This window comes from Tribolium castaneum, chromosome 8 (genome assembly GCF_031307605.1).
Source record: "Tribolium castaneum strain GA2 chromosome 8, icTriCast1.1, whole genome shotgun sequence".
NCBI lineage: Eukaryota > Metazoa > Arthropoda > Insecta > Coleoptera > Tenebrionidae > Tribolium > Tribolium castaneum.
In genome coordinates this window covers 3,511,430-3,517,347 of record NC_087401.1, presented here as the reverse complement: position 1 = coordinate 3,517,347, position 5,918 = coordinate 3,511,430, and the positions used below count along the sequence as shown (strand labels likewise).

At 36.6% G+C, this 5,918-nt stretch overlaps 1 non-coding gene across 3 annotated transcripts; it reads right to left on the bottom strand.

Annotated features, from left to right (window-relative positions):
• Positions 1-1,333: 1,333 nt before the first annotated feature.
• Positions 1,334-5,229, bottom strand: LOC103314505 (uncharacterized). 3 transcript variants are annotated; one of them, XR_010335204.1, is made up of 3 exons: positions 4,543-5,136; positions 3,903-4,476; positions 1,334-2,421 (listed from the first exon to the last, which is right to left on the bottom strand). It is a non-coding gene; the product is annotated as an uncharacterized LOC103314505 (transcript). The 3 variants fall into 3 exon arrangements; XR_010335203.1 differs by having other exon boundaries at positions 3,903-4,980; positions 5,023-5,125; XR_010335202.1 differs by having other exon boundaries at positions 3,903-5,229.
• Between the last annotated feature and the right edge of the window lie 689 nt (positions 5,230-5,918).

Sequence of the window (5,918 nt, the reverse complement as noted above, 5' to 3'; positions counted from 1 at the left end):
TAATTTACGTTATAGTTTTGACCAGCACTGTTTATTTCAAACGATTTTATGATTCGAAACTAATGAACTTTTATGGGGCAGATGCAAAACCACATATTACAATATAAAGCGTTGTTTTAAAGCAAATTATTACCTTTTGCAACAAGAAATTTCACGTCAAAGAAACTGAAAACATCGTATCCATGCACAAATATCGAATTACGTATCAGTTTAGGCAAATACAGCTTATTTTAAACGATTCCTTGCTATAAACAAGAAAAATTTTATCAAACATATTGAAAATGTCTTATTCTCGAAAATAAGAGCAAATTATGTATCAGTTTTAACAAAAGCGGATTACTCTGTTTGATTCTATGCTTAGAGTAGAGTAAACTACTATAAAACGTAATAAAAACTCTATATTCAAGCTCAAAAGAACAAATTACGTTATAGTTTTGACAAAAAAAAATTATTTCGGACGACTACATACTTCGAATTAAGCAAACTTTAATTGAACAAGTGCAAAAGCTAATACTTTGCTTTAAAATAACGATTTATGTGGTAATATGGTATTTTGCATCTGTCCTATAAAAGTTTACTCGTTTCGCTCCATTCGAAATAAATTATTTTGACACAACAACAACGAAAATAATTTTTTTGTTCAAACTGTAACATGTCGTTTTTATAAAACGAACTAAGACGTTTGGCATCTGTTTAGTGAAAGTTTTCTCGTTTGGGGGCATAAAATCGTTTGAAATTAACAGTTCTGGTCAAAACTATAACGTAAATTATTTCTTTGAGACGAAATTTAAAGTTTTCATTAAGTTTTATACAAGTTTGCTCTATTCTAAGCAAAGGAGTAATCAGGATAAACTGCTTTTATCCAAAGTAATACATAATTTGCAGTTTTGAGCCAGAATAAGACGTTTTTAATCTTTTTAATGTAAGTTTTCGTGTTCAAGAAAAAGAATCGTCTAAAATTGAAAGATCAAACTAACCTGTGAAGTTCGATCTTAATTGTGCGAGGCTCCTCATCCGAAGAATCACTGATTAGAACACTTGTAGTAACGCTTCCGCGGCTACATCACGCACGAATTTTTTAAAGAGAACCAAAAAGCGCGCCCTCTTTCTAGTTATCTCTCAGCCCTACAGTTGGTACCTTTGAATTCGCCATTACGTTTAAAGACTTACCTACAACAATAATAAGCAAAATAAACGGTACCGGGGAATCAGGGTGTGGTGGGAGTGATTCTTCGGATGAGGAGCCTCGCACAATTAAGATCGAACTTCACAGGTTAGTTTGATCTTTCAATTGTGCTACGGCTCCTCATCCTCTAATCACTGATTAGAACACTTGTAGATGTTTAAAGCTGTTTATTGCTTATTATTGTAAAGAACAAATTCGATTAAATCGAAAAAGATGCTATTGGCCTGAATGTCTCAGGACAGGATAGCATTACAAATGTTGTCCCCTGTTGATAAGGGGCGATTGTAGAAAGTTTCAAAAACACGAGACGTTGCTGTCCAACCAACATTTTGACGAATGATCTCTACTGAAATGCCCTTGCGGACAGCTGCAGAGGTTGCAGCATGACGAGTAGAGTGTCCACTAAAAACAGAAGTGTCAACGCCCGCTTCATGCAGGGTGTTCTTTATCCATCTGCTAATAGTGTTTGTGCTTGCTTTCTTAAACGGCTTCTTCGTTGTAATAAATAGGAAATCCTCCGAGTTGCGTAACTCTTCGGTCCTATTGATATAGGCTTGGATCGCCAAAACAATGCATGATTCGGGCTGAGCTGTAAAGTATTTATATTTCATAACTGGATAAATTCCTGTTCGTAAACTTGTTTTTGTGGATTCTGTAATTTTGATAGTGATGCCTGATTCTGATATTTGTATATTGGACAATTGAATGAGACTTAAGGTCTGGACCCTATGGGCTGAAATGAGAGCTAAAAGTGTGACTACTTTGGATGTAAGAGTTTCTAAACTCAATCTATCATAAGGAAATAAGGCCTGCAGATATTTTACTACTGGAGCAGGATCCCAGGTTGTTGAATATTTTGGCTTCGTTGGTCTTAACCTCATTATTCCCTTAAGATATCGTTTTAGATCACTATCGTTGCCTATGTTTCCTGATAACAATAAAGATAAGGCAGATCTATGCGAATTAAAAGTTCCGTAGTTATGGGACTTTGTAACTAAAAGCTGTTGTAAAAATTGGATAACTTGATGTGGTGTTGCATTGAAATAGTCTGTGTTGGTTTGTGTACAGTAGTCCCACCAAAGTTTATATGTGGTTTGATACTGTCTGAGTGTTGTGTGAGATATCGACCTAATCATCGTATCTACTGCTTCTTCTGGGAGACCTCTTTGTTGATACGCTTTCCGGAGACAATCCCTGCCATCAACGTAAGGGAATCTGCCAGTGGATGGGTTTGTCTGAAAGGGCATGACAATAAATTATAATTGGGTCCGAGTTGAATTACCCTATCCACTAGTATCTTAGACAGTAGTGGATACCAGGGTTGAGAGGTCCATTTTGGGACAATAAGAATACCCCTAGCTTCATCAGTTATAATTTTGTTAATTGTTCGTAATATTAACGAGAATGGTGGGAAAGCATAAAAGAAAAAACAACTCCATGAAACTGTGAATGCATAAACTGCCATGAAATCAGGGTCTCTATGCCACGAAATATAATCCCTACATTTGGCGTTAATTTTTGAAGCAAATAAGTCAACCTCTGGTTGACCAAAATGATACACAACTGTATTGTAGTCCTGATTATTTAGTTCCCATTCTGTTTCAGTTGACTGGGTTCGCGATTCCCTGTCGGCTAAGAAATTGTCTTTTCGGATCGGGCAGTAAGCATTGCCTATGTTGGCCTCCCACCAGAGGAAATCTTTAAATAATGATTCTGAAATTGTCATCTTCGCATTATAATTAAGACCTGAGTTTTGTAGAGCAATAAACTTTTCTGTTTCAAAATGTTTTGTGTATAACCAGCCATACTGTACCGCTGGACAAATAGAAACTAGTTTTCCGATGAATTGAGCAAAAAATCTTATTTTGCATGTTTTATTACTTTTAAAATAAGAAATATATCTTAAAATATCCGTTACTTTTTCTCTGGGTAATGATATTCTCATTTTAACACTATCAAAAACAAAGCCCAAAAATTTACATCTTTGTGATGGTTGACAGTTGGATTTTTCAAAATTTATAATAAAACCGAGGTTTTGTAATAATGTAATTACGGTCTTTACATTATTTTGACAACTTTGTTCTGATTTACCAAAAATCAAGAAATCGTCAAGATAAACAACACAAACTATATTGTGGATTCGTAGAAAACTAGTAACTGGTTTCATGAGCTTTGTGAATGCATAAGGGGCCGTTGATAATCCAAACGGCATACAAGTGAACTCGTATAACTGTTCCCTGAATTTAAAACGAATATATTTCCTATCCGACTTTCGTATTGGCAACAGAAAGTATGCATCCTTTAAATCTATAGTTGCCATAAAAATATTTTCTTTAATTAACTTTGTTACAGTTCTTGAATCCTCCATTTTGAAATGAGGAGGCTTTAAAAACCTGTTTAAGTGTTTTAGATTTAGTATGAAGCGTTCTGACCCATTTGGTTTCTTTACCAGAAAAAATGGAGAAATAAATTGGTTTGATGTTGGGATGCATTTTTTGACTGCTCCCTGTGTCATCAAAGCTTGTAAACATTCAATAATCGTTTTTGATTCCGTATTACTAAATTTTTGGTTGACTAAGCGTTTTGCTTGTCTTGGCTGATGTTGAAAAGGTATTGTGTATCCCTTAATCCAGTTCAAGATAACTTGATTATTTGTGATTTCACACCATTTTGAAGCAAAATCTTTAAGCCTGCCTGCTTGCGTTGTAGAACTTACCTGGACTACTTTTTGTACGTTTTCTGAGAGTAGCGCCCTGTTGACTTCTGTCCTACTCTCTGTGGACGAGTCGGGCTCCTTCGGTTTAAAGCACTACGACTTGTGTTTTTATTATGATATCCTAGTGTGCGTTGGGGTTGGGATTGTTTTACCCTCCCCTCACTTTTTGAAAACCTATGCTGGTTTTGCGATGTGGAGCAAGGAGCTTTCAGGTCTTTTGCTAACCTTTCTGCTGATTTTGCCGTACGTAATTCGTCTGCCATATTTGCTCCAAAGAGAAATTCCCTGGGCGGAACTTTAAGTGTTAATTCCTTGACCTGTTTTGAAAGAAGAGGAAACAAAAGATGTCTCCTTGTTTGAGACGTCGTAAAAACGAGGTCCGAAATAAGATTTGCCGAATCGGAAAGTAATTTACCCAGTTGTTTTTTAAATGGTTCGGGTAACTCAGTGGTACACGAAGCTATTAATTTTAAAGCCTCTGAGTGGGCTCCTAAGCTCGCTAACATCTGTGTTTGCGAAGCAACTTGGTATCTGTCTTTTTTAACCGAGGTTGTTGGTAAAATTGCTTCAACTTCTGTATTAAGAAGTGGAGGCTTAAAACCGCCGTTTGCGGGAGGCTGATATAATTTTAATAACTGACCTTTGTCCTCTTTTGGCAAACCATTAAACATCACGTGCGTCCAGCGTGTTACAACACTAGAAGGAACTGTGATATGAGTTACTGGTAATTTTGACGGGTCTTCGCCCAAACACTCCAGTATTTCCTCGGGTAATTCCTCATCGTTATGAATCACAAGAGCACTAGGGCTACTAGGAGAAACGAGAGCACTCCTTGCCGGGCTGCCTCGATCAGTACCATGAAAAATACTCCCTGAGGGAGTCGTCATTCGCGTATCCTGAGGACTACGCGGCGACCGAGATCTGTTATCAGAAAAACCTGAGCGCGACCTTGAATACCGCCGGCTCATCAAACGTTCCAACGTTTCCAGACGCTTCATCAGCTCCCGTCGAGAAACGTGTTTGTCCCGTGGCGACGAGGAACGGGAATGGCTTCGTTTATGTTTCCCCATTACCTAGCCTATAAAGGAGGTAAAAAGGTTACAAATTAATTAATACAAACGTGAATTTTCCAAATTTCTACGAGAAACTTGGTCCGTAACAAGCGTGATCGCAGCGCACGAAAAACGTAATGGCGAATTCAAAGGTACCAACTGTAGGGCTGAGAGACAACTAGAAAGAGGGCGCGCTTTTTGGTTCTCTTTAAAAAATTCGTGCGTGATGTAGCCGCGGAAGCGTTACTACAAGTGTTCTAATCAGTGATTAGAGGATGAGGAGCCGTAGCACAATAAGCAATTTGTGTCCAGACTGAAACGTAATTTGATTTTCTGGGCCTGAATAAGAAGTTTTCAGTTTCTTTGATGTAAGGTTTCTTGTTTGTAACAATGAATAAACGAAAATCATTGGTTTTAATCCAAACTGTGACATAAATCGTTTTTTAAAGGCGAAATCAGACGTTTTGCCTCTGTTCAGTGAAAGTATACTGGTTTCAAAGCATAGAATCGTTTGAAATTAACAGTTCTCGTCAAGACTATAACGCAAATCTTTAAAGTGATACAAAAAAATAATTTACGTTATAGTTTTGACCAGAACTGTTAATTTCAAACGATTTTATGCCCCCAAACGAGAAAACTTTCACTAAACAGATGCCAAACGTCTTAGTTCGTTTTATAAAAGCGACTTATGTTACAGTTTAAACAAAAACAAATTATTTGTGTTGTTGTTGTGTCAAAATAATTTATTTCTAATGATTCAATGGAGCGAAACGGGTAAACTTTTATAGGACAGATGCAAAATACCATATTACCACATAAATCATTATTTTAAAGCAAAGTATTAGCTTTTGCACATGTTCAATTAAAGTTTGCTTACTTCGAAGTATGTAATCGTCCGAAATATTTTTTTTTGTCAAAACTATAACGTAATTTGTTCTTTTGAGCTTGAATATAGAGTTTTCAT